The 19,227-nt window shown below is 43.5% G+C and overlaps 1 non-coding gene across 1 annotated transcript; it reads left to right on the top strand.

The window, feature by feature from the left end:
* Window positions 1–12,550: 12,550 nt before the first annotated feature.
* Window positions 12,551–12,747, top strand: LOC133925704 (U2 spliceosomal RNA). The gene has a single exon (XR_009910975.1). It is a non-coding gene; the product is annotated as a U2 spliceosomal RNA (small nuclear RNA).
* The last annotated feature ends 6,480 nt before the right edge of the window (window positions 12,748–19,227 follow it).

Raw genomic sequence — 19,227 nt, 5'->3', positions numbered from 1 at the left:
CCATCTTGCCCCTCAACAACCGTTACGTCAATGGGCATTAAATGTCTTCGTTGGACATCGAAACGTCTTTTCAGGCTTCGTTTTGATTTCCAACATGTCTCGTTTTAACCGCTCTCCTTTTCACTACTATAAATACAGCTGCAAGGTGATTTGTTTTTAGCACGTGCCATTGCTCAAGCTGTAGCTCTCGTACGAAGCGTCGCATTCTCTTGCTTCCGAGGTTCTCACCATCTTAGATTTTTGAACTCAGCGTGATGGCACCGAAGGCTAGGTCGAACCGCCTGAAGACATATTGGATTGGGCAGTCAAAAGTAGATGATGAAGTGCTAGTCGGCCTTGTGAAGGAAGGACTGATCAACGACATTTCAAAGGTTAAGCTCCCAGGGAGCCATGAGACACCGAAGCCTGCTAATGACGAAGCTGTTGTCTTTGTTGACTATTTTCGCGCAGGCCTCAGCTTCCCTTGCGATGATATGGTGACCAAGGTATTGAAATTATTTGAAGTGTAGTTACACCAGCTCACGCCCAATGCCATTGTGAGGCTAGGTCTATTCGCTTGGGCTGCTCGATCCGAAGGAGCGAAAGCGTCAGCCAGGGCCTTCGCCGCTGCCCGCCGGCTTCATCACTAGCTGAAGCCCGTATTCGCCCGCAGCGTGCAGAGCGAAGCACATTACGGGTGTTTAAACTTCGCTTATTGCGCTGGATTGTCCACGCCCTCCATCGTGTACAAAATAAATGGCCGAAGGACTGGACGCAATGGTGGTTCTACCACATGGTGGACCAACAGGAATTTCTTGTTTCAAGATGCGAAGAGGTGAAGGGGAACTGCGCCCCCGATGTGCAGTTGAAGGCGTCTCAGTGGCCTACTCTTGAAGCCTTCGCCAGATCCTTATCCTTTCTACTCCGAACGATAATGAGCTTTTTGGGCTGGCCGTTTCGGATAATCAGCTGTTTGGGTTGGCCCTTGCTATCAGTTCCTTGGCTTGCTACTCTGAACTATACTGAGCTGTTTGGGCTGGCCGTTTCGGATAATCAGCTGTTTGGGCTGTCCCTTGCTATCAGTTCCAATGTTAGACCATTTTTTTACTGCCCAACTGCATGTAATCTTCCTCCCAACAAAATAAAAATAAAATCTTCATCTCATCTTTCCATTCTCGTAGTTTCTGTTTCCAAACACATATAGCAGCCAACATTGGTCTAGTAGTAAAACACTTACCCGCATCTAGAGCAATTTCTCCATCATATGCTGCATGAAAATACAACTTTTATGTAAGTTGCGGTGCTTAGCCCCCAAAGCATTTCTTAATTTCAATAACCAAAAAGACAGTAGCACAAACTGCTTTCTTCCGGTGACAAACAACAGCAAGCCACAACAAAAGAGATAAGTCAATCTGGTCCAGCTGGGTACGACCTGTTAACTTTTGCCAAATTCGGCCCAAGTAGCCTGTGTGCATGGTATCTGGGGTAGGAAGGGCGGTGCAGAAGAGATATTTTTATTTTTTAACTAAAAGTTGTAAATATATGCACCTGTTTTTTAATATTGCATATGTAGATTCCATAGGTCGATGTGGATGCTATTGTAGCCAACTCGATAGGTCCAAAGGGCGATAGATTATGGTATAAAACACCATGCTTCTTTCACCGCGGGGTATCACACCAAACAGAGAGAGGGAGAGGGGAGGGGAGGAGAGGGTAGGGAGAGGAAAGCAGCCTTGCCGGAATCCATAGTTGCTGAAGGTAACTTTTCTATCTTAGTATTTTTTTTTTTTACAATCCAGTTAGTTAGCTATCGTCTCTAGTTTTAGATATAGGTTAGGTATAAAATATAGAATTTAATGATATTAGACCTATGATTTTTTGTCTAGACTTTTATAACAATGTACATGTACGGTAAGATTAGTGTTTTAGGGGTACTTCTACTTTTCTATGTAGGTTTTTAGGATAGTTGTAACGCTTGCATCCAATGTTTTAAGGATGCTTGTACTTTTTTATGTAGATTTTTTAGAGATAGTTATACTTTTCTACAACATAGGTTTTTAAGGATAGTTGTAACTACTGGACCAAATATTATTTTAGGGATAATTGTGCTTTTTTGAAGAATGATTTTTTATGAATAGTTGTAACTGTTTGACCTAGTGGTTTAGGGATTGTTGTACTTTTTGATGTAGGTTTTTTAGGGTTAGTTGTAATTGTTGGACCTAGTACTTTAGGGATAGTTGTACTTTTTTATGTACGTTTTTTAGGATAGTTGTAGTTTTTTGACATAGGTTTTTTTAGATAGTTGTCACGTTTGGGCCTACTGTTTTAGGGATATTTGTAATTTTTTACATTGGTTTTTTAGGAATAGCAGTAATTGTTGGACCTAGTATTTTAGGGATAGTTGTACTGGTATTTGATAATACTTTTTTACTGCAACAATCGTGGGAAGGTATGGCTACCGACCACCCAGAGTTGCTTGATCCACGCGTGGTTGAAAGGCACCGCTCTTACCTAATCACCATTAAGGTGGCTGAGCTCCCAGTACTCTGACTTTGGGTTTCATACGAGTTCATGAGGCAACTACAGATGCCATCTTCACCGGTTGCCTACTTCTTCTCCAGCTATGATCCTATGAGTGGTTCACCATTGGCTGACTAGTATTGGATCAGAGCCCCTACAACACGTAGCCAGATGACATGGATGGACCCACTGTGGGTTCATTGTGGAGCCGATGACAAGCAAGCTATATGTTTTGAAAATGTTGAATCTATTAATTTATGAGGCTAATCTACGCAGCTGTTGGGGGAAGGCCCAGGCCTACAAAGGAGCCTATGTAGTAAAGTAGCCCATGTAAAGGCCCAAGGGCCTCTTTGTAATATTTGTACCCCATCGAGGGGTGGAGAGGAAGTTTCACCTCCCCCTCACCTGTATAAGGGACCTAAGGGGTCAAGGGCATGGGTTGATTCCTCCTACCTCCACTCACTCTCTTTGCCTAGAATGAACCCATTCGGCACTGTAGCTGGAAATTGTTCGAACAGTTGGCACCGTCTGTGGGATCCAGTTTCAAAGAGTGGCACATTTTATCGCATTGACTATCTTCAAACCATGTGTGCCACATATGATAGCAGGCATAGGGCTTCGACGAGCACATCGTTTTTGTCTGATGTCGTATAGCTAGTGTTGTGCGTGGTATAGTTGTTGGCTAGGGAGTGATTTCCCTCATGTTGAAGCTTAGCTACTTGCCTTGGGCTTAGCGCTAGGGTATTAGCTCATACTAGAGGTTGTTCTAAGTAGGGCGTGCCTTCGTCAGTTATTCGTGCAAGATTCTTACGGCTGGGGATTTGTTTACATGTTGTATGGTTTCGGCTTTCAGAACACTTGAGCCAGTCGGCAAGGGAGTTTTGCCCTTTTAGGTTTCGTTATCACGTTTTACCTCGATAGGGACTATTTTTCCTCCCGCATGCAGTCGAAGCTTGCCACATATTTGTTCATTACTCGCATTTCATTTTACATACTTGTTTTACTTAATCAATATTCATTGTGATGTGCCAAAGCAGGGGATCTTGCATACCTTTGTCGGAGTGTTTTCGTACACGTGGCTATGCATCACAGCTATATGATGAAGCACTTAATTTTTGAGCATTTGCATTGTATAGATGCATCAAATTATTTATTCTTCATTTATATGCCAAAGCATTTAAATGCGGTAATCTATACCTTTCACTCACAGAAGTATTTATTCTATGCACATGTTTATTTTCCGCACTCTTGCATTACGTGTGCATCAAAACACTAACATTATTCGTAGGTGCTGAAGCATTAACTTTTTACGTGCGTGACGCGTCTATATGCCGAAGTGCTTATTTTTTGCACATTTGTGTTACATATGCACCGAATTAGTTACTCAAATGTTACCCTTCGTGTGCTCGCTTTACATACGCGCCGGAGCACACTACTCTTTCGAATGTGCATTTGCAGGATTCTTAAGCTCTGCAAAAATATTTATTATTCATATGCAGCTCTTTACCCTTTGCATGAGGGGATTTGTTTCTCAAAGTGCAGGATATACCGTTCACGTGAATGAATAAACGTATGAGAGCTCTTTACCGAAGTATTTATCTCCACATGCGTGCATCGCATCTACCCATCGCTTGTATGTCGAAGCGCTTATTTTTCACGTGTTCATGTTACATTTGCATCAAAATACGTATTTTTCACATGAATGCCGAAGTATTCACCATCTACCTTTGCATAGCATAAATGAGTCGAAGTACTTGTTTTCATCCTTCGCAGGTATATGCGGGTTTTCATTTTCCACTTGAGGGGCTATTTCTCCCTCCCATGTAGGTACTTACCCTTTGCATGATATTGCTCAATATTACATGCTGAAGTGTCTACTCTTCACATACTTACATCACATGTGCTCATATTGCACACGTGTCAAAGCATTTACTCTTCCGAATACGTGTACTAACCCTACACTCGAGGAACTTCATTCCTCGCTTGGAGGTTTTGGCCCTTCGTATAGGGTCTTTACCATTTGCTTGACAGTTTTAATTCTTCTGTGCATGAAAGCATCCATCATTTATATGTGTTTTATTTTTTATATTGCAAAAAATACGCTTCATACATCACATTTATGTGCCGAAGTGTTTATTTTTTGTGCATTTGCATGAATACATACTTCGCGCATATATACGCTTCGCATGTTTTGCATTTTATAAGTGCATCGGGATATTTAGTCTCCGTGTATATTTACTTTTCCTTTACACTTGCATTACATATGCATCGAAGCGTTTATTCTTCACACAGTTGTTGAAGTATTCATTTTCTTTATGCTTGCATTTTGTGCATTGAAGCAACTATTCTTACCCTCTGCACGTGCGAAGCAAGTGTTCTTCAGGCACTGGCATTACATATGCATCAAAATGTTCACCCTTCGCTTGTATAGCGAAGCTTTTTTTTTCGCACGCTCTCGTTACATTTGTGCCGAAGTACATATTCTTCACATGAATGTCGAAGCATTATCTTCAGTATACTTATTACATAAATGCATCGAAGCGTTTGTTTTACGCATATGCAGATTCTTACCCTTTGCTCGATGGAATATTTATTCCCCGTACACAGGTTTTAACCTTCGCATAATTGTCGAGGTGCTAATCTTTATGGCGCTTGTGTTATTTACATGCATCGAAACACCTCTTCATTGTGTATACAGGTGCCTCACCCTCCGTGCGAGGGAATATTTATTCATCATGCACAGGTTTAAGCCTATGCATGAGGAGACTCGTATTGCTCATATACATGAATTTTAAATCTTTACAGATGAGGCTTATCCCTCATACCGAAGGTTTTATCCTTCGCTGCTACATTTATCATTATGCAGAAGCGTTTACTCTTCGATTGTACTTTTCGTGCATCTATTTAACACATGCATAAAAGACGAGGACTAAGAGTGCCTACCCCCGCACCGAAGACATAAGAGACCTTCGGGAACAAAAAGCCGAAGTGCTGCTTGACCTTAAACAAAGGCAGTGCACCTCTCGACTTAAAACAAAAGACGGGGGCTAAAAGTGCTTACCCCTGCACCGAAGGCAAAAGAGACCTTCGGGTACAAAAAGACAAAGTGCTACTTGACCTTAAACAAAGCCAGCACACCTCTCAACTTAAAACAAAAGACGGGGGCTAAGAGTGCTTGCCCCCGCACCGAAGGCAAAATAGACCTTCGAGAACAAAAAGCTAAAGTGCTGCTTGATCTTAAACAAAGGCAGTGCACCTCTTGACTTAAAGCAAAAGACAGGGGCTAAGAGTGCCTGCCCCCGCACCGAAGGTAAAAGAGACCTTCGGATTACATTAATGCATTTAAGTATTTCTTCATGTCCACATACCGAACATACCATGATTATAATGTGTATTTCATCTCTAGAAAGGGGTGCAAAGCACCCATTGTCCTACATGACAGGAAGTCGAAGTGCCACTGGTCCTTAGGTAAAGACAACACACCAATCAACTTAAAAGGTGGGCAAAGGCCCAGCAAAGAGGACCTAGATACATTCAGCTTCAGGTAAAGGCAACGCTCTACTCAGACTTCGTTGTAGCCACGACGATTTCACCTCCGTCGACTTCGACTACGTCGACCAAAGAGGCTTCAACCGTGATGACTTCGCCTCCGTCAACTCCGACTACATCTAGAGGTGCTTTGGCCGCGACTACTTCGCTTTGGCCGCGACGGTTTCGCCTCTGTCGACTCCGACTACGTCGACCAGAGGGGCTTTGGCCACAACTACTTCACTTCGGTCGCAACAACTTTGCCTCCATCGACTAAGTGTTGACTACGGCCGCGATGCCTTTGATTTGCCGACTTTGACATTGACTAGAGGGCCTCCAACACACAACTTTGCCTTTGGCAGCTTTGACATCGATAGAGGGTCATCGTCCATGACTACTTCACCTCCGTCAACTCTGACATCAACACAGGGGCTTCATCTTTGTCGACCATGATGTCGACCAGAGGGGCTTCACTCATGATGACTTCGCCCAAGCCGACTAAGACTACATCAACTATGCAGTATCTTTCACCACCCACAAACATCGGCCAAGAGGGGCTACAGGGGGCACCCGGATTAAAGTCTCATCCCAGGTCCCAAGAGTTTGGCCAGCGCACGTAACCAAAGACACGAGGACACCATGGACTTCAATGAGCCGCGATAGTAGTCTTCAAACTCGGCTACCTACGTTGAAGCTACTTTCATCGAAGCCTCGGCAGCAGCTTTCGCCGAGCACTTCACTGAAGACCCCTTCGCCGGAATCCCCTTCACCGACCAGGATGAAGAAGAATCTTCGACTTTCGCTGAGGAGGATCACCTCCTGAAGCCGTAGTGGTAGCCTTGTCCGAGCACTTCATCGAAGTCCCCTTCGCCGGAACCCCATTCACCAACAAGGACGAATTCTGTCCCGTCTAGGATAATATACTTCTTGCGCCAGAGAACAAAGTTCCTGATGGCTTCCCCTAAAGTTGTGATCTCATCATCTAGGGGAGTTCCAGCCTACCGCAAACGTAGTTGGGAAATACCATGTCCACATGTACCTTTCTAAAACCAGTTATTACAAGGGTAGTGTGAAACATCATCCCTTTCATGCATGATAAGGCTAGTTCCATGCCAACTTCAAACATAAAACTTATAAATGGTTGATATAGCTTGCACGTTTTGGCTTCCTGAATCTCATCGGTAGGATATGCCTTGTGTTCAACTTCCGGAGCAATGGCTTACCTCTTTTTAGGGGAGGCTATTCACAATGACTGTAATTTCTGATAGATAGGTAGATATCGAACATCCTATAAATAAAAATTGAGATTTTATTCATCATATTTAATGGACCTATCGCCTTCCAACTGGTGACATGTTAAAAAATATTATGTTCCAATGCTCTGAAAATTCAAAACACTATCGAAATAGTCAAAAAAATTTAAAAAAAATGGTGTAGAGGAAACTATTATCTAGCTCTTAATTTTTTTTTAACTCAATCAATTATTGTATAGAGACCATTGAACTATTGTCGATGGCACCCTGTTGCATTGGTTATTTCCTAGTAAGGAACTTCATGATGGCCTTCGAATATTGGTAAATGACAAGGGTTGTCAGTATATGTCCAAGTGCATTGTGGAAGGAGGGGTTGCTGATATATATGTAGAAGATGTCTTTGTGCAAGCACTGTTAGATGAGGATGAGGGCCGAGGTGTTGAGGCCAGTGGCTTTGAGGATGAATGGAAGAGATGTCTCAGTGAAAATCAGATGAAAGTGATTACATGGTAGAAGAAATAGAGGCTGTATGTAATATTGTTGTGTATCCTACTGAAAGCAAAGATGAGATAGAGAAGGAGATAAAGACGCTAAAGGAGTTTTACAGTAGCCCAAGCAAGATGGGGAAGGAAGTAGTGGCAGAAGTTGCACAAGAAAATGATGAGGAAGTAGAAGACAAAAGCTCAGATAATGAGTACATGCCAGGAGATGCAGGGACATCAGATGCAAATGAGGAGGCATATGATATTTTGAAGAAATTCAAAAGGTTGAAGAGGCAAATGAAGAATGGCCAAGCTGCGGATTTGGATGATGTTGTGCTAGATGGATTTACACGAAATACAACTGGTTCTGTAGGCATAGAGATTGATGATGATGGGAACGGCACCCCATATGACGACTCTAGTGATGAAGAAATGTCTTCGGAGGAGGTGGACAGTGAAGGGAATGTTAGGAAAATGAATGATGGGTACCTAAGGTTTAACAAGAAGAATGCAATGCCCATATTTAGCTTAGGCATGAAGTTTAGTGGCAAGAAGCAGTTCAAGAAAGCAATAATCAAGTATGATTTGGCTGAGAAGAAGGTCATTAATTTTGTGAAGGATGAGCTAGGGAGGGTGAGGACAAAGTGTGATTGGGCAGGTTGTCCCTGGGTTTGTTTGCTTTCAAAAAACTCGAGGATTTATAGTTGGCAGATAGCTACTTTGAGAGATGAGCATGCATGCCCTCCAAGAAGGGATAACAAACATGCTACTTCTAGACGGATAGCTAAGAAGTATGAGAAGTTCATTATGGCTAACCTCATGTGGAAACTCAGTAGCATGAAGACAACTATCCAGGAAGATATGTTTGCTGATGTGAGCTTGTCAAAGTTGAAGAGGTCAAAATCAACAGTGATGCAGAAGTCTTTGGATGCAACCAAGGGTCAGTACCAAAGGATGTATGACTACCAGCTAGAGTTATTGAGGAGTAATCCTTGCAGTATAGTAATAGTGACAAAGGAGCCAGATATGGAGTAGATAGGAGAACCTTGCCTTGTATTTTCATGCTTTGAAGTAGAGGTGCTGGGTGAGTCAAAACCCCAGTCTTTTCAAACAAGTAACAAATGAGCTATGGTTTAGGCATTGCACGTATTTGGGGATAACAAAGGGATTCCTTTCATCTATTTGCTTCTGACTTTAGTTCCATAAACTTCCTAGTGTACAAACTCTCAATGTTTTTTTTTAATTCAATCGGTGCTCTGTATTTCCCTGCTCCTTTGCAATTTGATCTCTTTACTTCTGTTATGTTCAAAGAAATTTCATGCCATTGTGTGTGTTCGACGCGAGGATTGACTTCATAATTTGACAAGGAGGGGAAAGTGTTAAAATTAGAGATATCTCTTTACCTTTGCAACTTTGTGTGCCACAATCATCATCTGATTTACACATACAGCTATTGTTTCATATGAGTGTTTCGTAGCGCATAATGTCCAATATAGGTGAAAGGTTCTGTCAGGATTATGCAAACACCGCAATCAGATCAATAGGCTAATGGCAATAATCGAGTCTATTATCCAAGAATTCCTTGAGAATTCACCATCTTTATTTGTCACGTACTGTTGATACAATTTGGTTTGTAAGCACTGAGCAGTAAGTAGTGCCTTCATTCCATCTCCATGGCTGGTGATGCACATTCATGTTCTCCATCATTTAGATGGCAGTGGCGCAATCTTGAGTGAGTCTTGAGTGTTGATACATGATCAAAGTGTTGAACAGAAACAGCAAAATAATGGTGTGAGTATTATTGGATAAGCATATGGCGTGAGTATTATTTGATAAGCACTCCAATTCAGTTGTGCTTCATGTCTAATTTGGTAATGAGCCCTTATGGTTCGAATTCTAAAAGAATAGACACAACATTTCAATTTTTTATGATCTTATCAAGAAAAAAGGATGGTTCCATCCATGGGCCTAAGGGGTTCTGCTGTCGTAAAGGAAAGATCAGTCTGTCCAACCCAGATATGCCACCCGAACTTACGAGGCTATGGTCAAACGTAGATTCGGATGCCAAGCATTTTCAGGACATCATTAGGTTCTTCAATGGCCATTTCTCATTCACTTCTCTTTATTGTCGCCTCGACAGCGAGACCACCAACATGGCAAGTAGTGGTATCTACACTTTTCAAGCTCACGGTCAAATGTACCACAACATACATTCATTTGAAACTAATGGCTTGGACCCCCAGCATCTATAGAAGTACTTCTACGATGACGACCCAAGTCTAGAGCACCAGTATCGGTGATGCCACGAGAAGCAACACCGGCAAGACCAAGAAGTCATCGCGAGGCTGGTTGGCATACTTTGTGACAACCCATACTCTTAGCAGTTCAGGAGTATGGGACAGGTCACAGACCTTGAGGATTACTGTGTGACACTAAATCTTGATAATAGGCTCAACCAAAGGATGTATAATGTACCGCTCACTTCAGAGGTGGTAGCCGTGTGGGTCGAGGACAACAGGCAACGGAAAAACTTCGACTGTAGCGTTATCCTGCATAGGAACAACAGTGAGACATATGGCATCCGGTCGTATCATGAATGCTATGACCCTCTGTCATACCCTCTCTTCTTCCCGAGAGGCGAAATTGGTCGGCATCCCGATATCCCAAAGGTTGGTGTATCCATGGATGCGGTTAGGGCGGCTCGTGCGGCTCGTGGTAACAATAACGAGGATCCAGGTTGATATTCTCGTATAATTAATGTTTTTAGCACGGGTTTTGCCTTTGCATTAATTTATATCTCGATTAACATATGTCATCCAACGCTCCACGCAAGTTCAAATAGTAGGTTGTGCGTCTCTGTGAGGGACTACTACTGCTACAAATTCAAAATGAGGCCAGGGATATTCAACCCGATATTGTTTGGCAAAAGTCTTTTCCAGCAGTTCACGGTCAATACTTACATCAAGATCGAGAGTTCACAGCTAGGCTAAATATGGAATCATCAGAAGGAGATAAGGGCGGACCTCTATCAAGGCTTGGTGGACATCTTTTATGCTAGAGAGAGTAGAGAGGATGTGGTTGACAAACGGACCGTGCTGGCCACATTGTTTATCGGAGGACCTCAAGATAGGAGGTATCGATGCATAGATGCTATAACATTGGTGCGGAAGTACGGGAAGCCGGACGTCTTCCTCACGATGACCTGCAACCCTTACTGGGAAGAGATAACGGGTGTGCTCAAGCATGGCTAGATACCCCAGGATCACCCGGATCTCGCCGTGCGTGTTTTCAAGGCGAAGCTCGAGGAACTAAACAAATAGTTGTTTGAGAAGCACATGCTTGGTAAGGTCCAGGCCTATGTCTATGTTGTGGATTTCTAGAAGAGGGGATTGTTGCAATCCCACTTCTTGCTGATCATGCAGGTCAAGTACAAGCTCGTGTGTCCAGAGTAGTATGATTGTATCATCTCTGTCGAGCTCCCAGATAAGCATAAGTACCTAGAGCTATACAAGATGGTTGTCAAGCACATGATGCATGGCCCTTGTGGTGTGCTGAACTCCCAGTGCCCGTGCAAAAAAGATCGTAGGTCATGCAAGAACCATTATTCGCGTCCTTTCAATGCAGCTACCATGCAAGGCAAGGATTCCTACCCGGTGTACAGGAGACGGCAATGACGGTCGCCATGCAACGGTTCAAAAATGCCAGCTAGACAACAGGTAGGTTGTCCCTTACATCCCTTACCTCTTGCGGCTGATTTTGGAGGAGTCAAAAATGTTATCATGTGCAAATTAGCGGCTCCCATTACAACACACGAGCATTCAATTATACGGTCTAATTTGCACACACATGCAGGGCAAAGCCATCCTTCATCCCCCAAAGGTACTAGACATAAAAACAGTTACAAATGAGCAGCAGATCTGCCATGTGGCAGCACAGAGAATCACTTTGGTATTAGATTTTTTTTTGATATTAGATTTTTTTTTTTTTATATTAGATTTTTTTTTTAGAGGATCTATCATAGTGGCTTAACATCGGGGTCCTTGCGTATCACCTAGGCGGCGTTAAAATACATCCTAGGCTTGGCGCACCCCAACCAAAACAAATTAAAGTTAATAAGGCCAATCCTAGTGAATTATGCTAATAGTTAGTAATAACTGATACTTTGTAAATTGTTAATGACCATGTAGTTACAATGAGAGCGACCCCAGTGACCTTTTTTTTTCTGCATCCGCCCTTAAAACCAAGTGCTGCACACAGTAGCAGCTTGCAAGATAGAGTTCAGACATCAATTTGGCACAAAAGCTAGTTATTCCTTCCAAATTAGTGGCTGGCTAGTATTGCTGGCGTGATACATATTTTCCTTTTTTTTCTAAACGTACATAAACTTTGTTATTTCCTTTATCAATATATTCATCAGTAAGGGCTTTCCCTTGTTCTAAAAAAGAGATGTTGAGGACTTAATTTTGGTTCATTGAGAAAAGAGCAAGACCAATCTGTATTTGGCCACAATATTTGATTCAGTATTTTCTCTAAGGGAACATTGACTTCATTCTATTTGGCCATTGTGCTTTCTTCTCGTGACAAAAAAAAGCAAGGCGAGAAATAAAAAGATAAGTCCATTTTGCTCTACGGCCTGTTAGGTTTGCCAAATTCCGCCCAAGTAGCATCTGCACATGGGATGAGGAGGGACAGCTGAAGGTGCTGTTTAATTAGTACCACCTTGGTCAGCTAAGGTGCCGCTTAGCCGGAGGATGCTATTAAAGAAGGCACAGCTCTCCATTACAACTCATACCTTTCTCGGCCTTTTGGCTAAGATCAAGTGTAGTATCTGTTCTTATCAGTTTAATATCTGATACGTAGGCCATGTGTCTACTTTGATATTAAATTTATTTTTTGTGGGGGAGGGTCCATCACAGTGGCTTGCCATTGGGGCCCACGCGTGTCGTCTAGGCGTTGCACTACAGTCTAGGCCTGGCGCACCCCAACCAAATCAAATTAATTTTTACAAGCTATGCATTAGAAGTTTAATTATTTCTGTGTGTTGCCGAAAGAGTGGGCTTAATAAGAGCTATCTTTGAAACTATGTTGCCTGAACATCTATTTTTCGCGGTGGGCTCAAGCGAATGAGCTTTCACTCCTAACGATAATGAGCTATTTGGGCTGGCCGTTTTGGATAATCAGCTGTTTTCGCTGGCCCTTGCTATCAGTTCCTTGGTCTTTGGGACACCAAACGTTAGACCATCTTTTACTACCCAACTGCATGCAATCTTCCTCTCAAAAAAATGAAAATAAAAACTTCGTCTCATCTTTCCATTCTCGTAGTTTCTGTTTCCAAACAAGTAAAGCAGCAAACATAGGTCTAGAGCAATTTATCCATCATATGCTGCATGAAAATACAACTTTTACATGAAATTGATGTAAGTTGAGGTGCTTAGCCCCCAAAGCATTTATTAATTTCAATAACCAAAAAGACAGTAGCACAAACTACACTGAGAGTAGAATTTTCCTCATCACTCAACCACCAACTAGCAACTGGCGAACAGGCCAAGGTGACCAACTAGAAAGAATTTGCACAACAAGAGAACTTAACAGACAGCTGTAAAAAAAAAAAGATTTCATGGACTTAATTTCTGTCCATTGAGAAAAGAGCAAAACGAATCACAATAACATAAAACTTTTTAAAATGTGACCACAATCTTAGAGTCATTAATTTTTCTAAGAAAACATTGACCACATTTTTTAGTCCACACTGCTTTCTTCAGGTGACAAACAATAGCAAGCCACAACAAAAGAGATAAGTTAATCTGCTCCTGTTGGGTACGGCCTGTTAACTTCTGCCAAATTCGGCCCAAGTAGCATGTGCGCATGGTATCAGGGAGAGGAAGGGCGGCGCATAAGAGATATTTTTATTTTTTAACTAAAAATTGACAATATATGCATCTGTTTTATAATATTGTATATGTAGATTCGACAGGTCGATGTAGACGTCATTGTAGCCAACTCGATAGGTCCAACGGTTGATAACTTACGGTATAAAACACCACGCTGCTTTTGCCGTGGGGTATCACACCAAACAGAGAGAGGGAGGGGAAGGAGAGGAAAGCAGCCCTGCCAGAATCCATAGTTGCCTAAGGTAAATTTTCTATCTTAGTATTTTTTGAAAAGCCAATTAGTTAGCCATCGTATCTAGTTTTAGATATAGGTTAGCTATAAAATATAGGATTTAATGATATTATACCTATGATTTTTTGTCTATATTTTTATTACAATGTACATGTACGGTAAGATTAGTGTTTTAGGATACTTGTACTTTTTTACGTAGTTTTTTTATATTTGTAACTATTGGTCCAGTGTTTTAAGGATAGTTGTAGGGAAGCAATGAAAGTCTTTATCAATGCTTAGCGCCCTTATCCCGGCTTGTGAAAGGAAAGGCTTTTCTATGTATGTTTTTAGATATAGTTGTATTTTTCTATAACATAGGTTTTTAGGGATAGTTGTAACTGTTGGACCGAATATTTTAGGGATAATTGTGCTTTTCTGAAGTATGACTTTTTATGAGTAGTTGTAACTGTTGGACCTAGTGGTTTATGGATTGTTGTACCTTTTGACGTAGGTTTTTTATGGTTAGTTGTAGGCTATCGTAGCCTACCATTCCCCAACACCCCAATACTGGTGGGCTTCTGCTATGCTTGCCGCGACCTACAGGGGTTTGTGCAATCCATGCATGAAGGCAACTACAGATGCCATCTTCACCAGTTGCCTACTTCTTCTCCAGCTATGATCCTTAGAGTGGTTCACCATTGGCTGACCTGTATTGGATCAGAGCCCCTACGACACGGAGCTAGATGACATGGACAAACCCACCATGGGTTCATTGTGGTGCCGATGACAGGAAAGATATATGTTATGAAAATGTTGAATCTATTAATTTATGAGTCTAATGAGGCTAACCTACACAGCTATTGGGGGAAAGGCCCAGGCCTACAAAGGAGCCCATGTAGCAAAGCAGCGCATGTAAAGGCCCAAAGGGCTCTTTGTAATGTTTGTATCCCACCGAGGGCTGGAAAGAAAGTATCACCTCCCCCCTCACCTATATAAAGGATCTAAGGGGTCAATGGGAAGGGCTGATTCCTCCCACCTCCACTCTCTCTCTCTTTGCCTGGAATGAAACCCTTCGTCACTGTAGCTGGAAATAGTTCCAACAGTTGGCGCCGTCTGTGGTGATCTGGTTCCAAAGAGTGAGAAGGCCTTCCGACCAAACTTTAAACCCTCGGATCTGCTAGGCTTCACTCTACTCTCACAGCCCATCTGCACGTGGGCCTTCAGACAACAAGCCATTTGCACCATTGGGCGTTAGTCTTTGTACCTGGCCTTCGGGCCACTGGGCCTTCGGAGCAGTGGTCGTTGGCCTTTGGCCCGGTGGGCCTTCAAATCAGTGGGCGTTGTCCTTTTGACTGGGCATTCGGACTACCCAGCCTTTGGACAACCACGCCAATTCCACCGCACAAAATACTTTGGATTAGGCCTTCGCGAGCCAGGCGCGGGCCTTCGGAACAGTGGGCTTCGCAACTATCACGCGTGTTGCGCATTAGACAGGCTTCGGGTAGGCCTTCGGATCGTGCTCGCGGCTGGTTAGGCATAGTCAATCTTCAGCTGGAGGAGTAGGCCTTTGGCCGGCGAGGTCCATCCGGTAGGACTTCGGATGGAGGCCCAGACTTCGATGGGCGATGCAAGCCTACCTTCAAGCCGGTGTGGTGAAGTCCCAGCCGGGCTTCGGCTGGCGAAGGGGCGTGGTCCACACACTCCTTCCCACCAAATCTTTTTGTGCTAAATCCTAATAGAGAACACACCCCAGTCAGGAACCGAGCCCTGGTCTGCACTGCGGTAGGGTGACGTTCAACCACCAGACCGCTCGTGCTTTTGTCTGTCTAGGCACGTTTTATCACATTGACTATCTTCATAGCGTGTGTGCCAAGTATGATAGCATGCATAGGACTCTGACGAGCATATCGTTTTTGTCTGATGTCGTATAGCTAGTGTCGTGTGTGGTATAGTTGTTGGCTCGGGAGTGATTTTCCCTCACGCTGAAGTTTAGTTGCTTGCCTTGGGCTTAGCGTAGGGTGCTAGCTCATACTGGAGGTTGTTCTAAGTAGGGTGTGCCTTCGTCAGTTATTCGTGCAAGATTCTTACCGCTGGGGATTTGTTTACGTGTTGTATGGCTTTGGCTTTCAGAACACTTGAGCTAGTCGGCAAGGGAGTTTTGCCCTTTTGGGCTTCGTTAGCACGTTTTACCTCGCTAGGGACTATTTTTCCTCCCGCATGTAGTCGAAGCCTGGCACATATTTGTTCATTACTCACATGTCATTTTACATACTTGTTTTACTTAATCATTATTCATTGTGATGTGCCGAAGCAAGGGATCTTGCATACCTGTGTCGGAGTGATTTCGTACACATGCCTATGCATGCATCAAATTATTTATTCTTCATTTACATGCCGAAGCATTTAAATGCGGTAATCAACACCTTTCATGCATACAACTATTTATTCTACGCACATGTTTATTTTCCGCAAGCTTGCATTACGTGTGCATCGAAGCACTAACATTATTCGCAGGTGTTGAAGCATTTAGTTTTATGCGCGCGACGTGTCTATAAGCGAAAGTGCTTATTTTTCATGCATTTTTGTTACATATACACCGAATTAGTTACTCAAATGTTATCCTTCATTTGCTCACTTTACACACGCGCCAGAGCACACTACTCTTTTGAATGTGAATTTGCAGGATTCTTAACCTCTGCAAAAATATTTATTATTCGTATGCAGCTCTTTACCCTTCGCATGAGGAGATTTGTTTCTCAAAGTGCAGGATATATCCTTCGCGTGAATGAATAAATGAATGAGAGCTCTTTACTGAAGTATTTATCTCCACATGTGTGCATCGGCGTCTACCCATCTCTTGTATGTCGAAGCGCTTATTTTTCACGTGTTCGCATTACATTTGTATCGAAACACGTATTTTTCGCATGAATGCTGAAGTATTCACCTTCTGCGTTTGCATGGCATAAACGAGTCAAAGTACTTGTTTTTATCCTTCACAAGTATATGCGGGTTTTTATTTTCCACTTGAGGGGCTATTTCTCCCTCCCATGCAGGTACTTACCCTTTGCATGATATTGCTCAATATTACATGCCGAAGTGTCTACTCTTTGCATACTCGCATCCTATGTTCTCGTATTGCACGCTGCCAAAGCATTTACTCTTCCAAATATGTGTGCTAACCCTTAGTTCGAGGAACTTCATTCCTCGCTTGCAGGTTTTGGCCCTTCGTTTCAGGTCTTTACCCTTCGCTTGAGAGTTTTAATTCTTCGGTGCATCGAATCATCCATCATTCATATGTGTTTTATTTTTCATATGGCAAAATATACGCTTCATACACCACATTAATGTGCCGAAGTGTTTAGCTTTTTGTGCATTTGCATGAATACATACTTCGCGCATATATACACTTCACACGTTTTTCATTGTATAAGTGCATCGGGATATTTAGTCTTCGCGTATATATGCATCGAACGTTTATTCTTTGCACAGTTGCCGAAGTATTCATTTTCTTTACGCTTGCATTATGTGCATCGAAGCAGCTATTCTTACCCTCTGCTCATGCGAAGTAAGTGTTCTTCAGGCGCTTGCATTACATATGCATCAAAATGTTCACCCTTCGCTCGTATGGCAAAGCTTTTATTTTTTGCGCGCTCTCCTTACATTTGCGCCGAAGTACATATTCTTCACATGAATGCAGAAGCGGCTAACAGTGCTTGCGCCAGCACTGAAGGCAAAAGAGACCATCAGGAACAAATGGCCGAAGTGCTGATTGACCATAAACAAATGCAGTGCACCTCTCGACTTAAAACAAAAGACAGGGGCTGAGACTGTCTGCCACCGCACCGAAGGCAAAAGAGACATTCGGGAACAAAAAGCCAAAATTATGCTTGACCTTAAACAAAGGCAGCGTACCTCTCGACTTAAAACAAAAGATAGTGGCTAAGAGTGCCTGCCCCCGCACTGAAGGAAAAAGGGACCATCTGGAACAAAAAGCTAAAGTGCTGCTTGACCTTAAACGAAGGCAGCGCACCACTTAACTTAAAACAAAAGATGGGGGCCTAAGAGTGCCTGCCCCAGCACCGAAGGCAAAAGAGACTTTCAGATTACATTAATGCATTTATGTATTTCTCCATGCTGTTGCTAGGCTCCGGTCTGGAGCCGGGCAGCGGCTAAGGACCAACGGGGTCGAGGACCGCCTCTTTGGTCTAGCATTTGGCCTCACCTCCAACACATTGTCGCCAAGCTTTAGACGGGTTGCCTCTGGAGCATGGCAACGGCTAAGAACCCGAAGCGTTGCGCACCACCTCCGTTGCTTATTCCCAAAGGTTCCAGATGGACTTCGTTGGGTTAGAAATCTAGAACAAATTTGAAAGAAGGCCCTACCAACGCCGAACCCAAGGAGTACACGATGGCCGAGAACGACGAGTGCGCCACTGCTTCGCCAAGCCCTCCTTAGTTACCCTACGTATGTACCGCAACCAGATTCCTGAGGCCACCTCTCCCCATGAAGGAACAAAGCTGGCTACGATCTATGTGAAGTCTTGGTACCTCGGTCATCCGAAAAAATAGCCATCACCTACGAAGGGGACAAAGAAGCGTGGCACAAAGGCATGAAGGCACACAGACATGCGGTCACCTGTTTGAAGGATCCCCTTACACTTTGTCCCAAAACGAGATACAAGGTCCAAACTATAGTTTTAACAACTGGTGCATCCGGAGGATGCGTACAAAAAAGCAACACTACAATGGCAACTATGGCCCACAGTACGGCCATAGTTGAACGGCAAGACAGGGATGTCCCATGGCTCCACAAGAAGCTCCCCCTAAGGCCACCTTCACCTCCTACTGGTCTCGGCAGGGGCCGCGCATGGAGCGGCGTATGCACATCATCTACAGCCTACCTCCGCAGAAGCTGATGCAGTAGCTGGCCCCTGAGCTGTTGAAAGTTGAAGAAGAAAGCTAAGGAGCCACCATCGGGGCCTCCTCCCCCTTCTTCTGAGCCTCCTCCCTCGCTGCCGAAGCCATCAGCTTCTCCGTAGACACCTACTCCTCCTCGTTGTTCTCCATCCACAGGAGATCCCAGTCGGTTTCCTCATCGTCATCAAAAATATCGATGATCTTAACAGGCGCGGTCTCCTAAACTAGGGGTTGAGCAGGGGCAGAGACGAAAGCAGGACAGCCACCGGCACCAGTGCCGGCAGTCGAGACGACCCAGCCCCACTAAAAGAAGTGGAGATCATTGACATCTCCGAAGACTATGAGGAGGAAGACGATGCCACATTCATGTCAAGGTTAAGTGCTCGCTTGTGCGGAAGTGGTAAATCCAACTAGATGACCCCAGCTTTATATCCGAGCCAAGCAGC

The sequence above is a fragment of the Phragmites australis genome, chromosome 7 (genome assembly GCF_958298935.1).
Source record: "Phragmites australis chromosome 7, lpPhrAust1.1, whole genome shotgun sequence".
Taxonomy (NCBI): domain Eukaryota; kingdom Viridiplantae; phylum Streptophyta; class Magnoliopsida; order Poales; family Poaceae; genus Phragmites; species Phragmites australis.
Note: the sequence above shows the minus strand (reverse complement) of the source record. Positions and strands in the feature narration are given on the sequence as shown.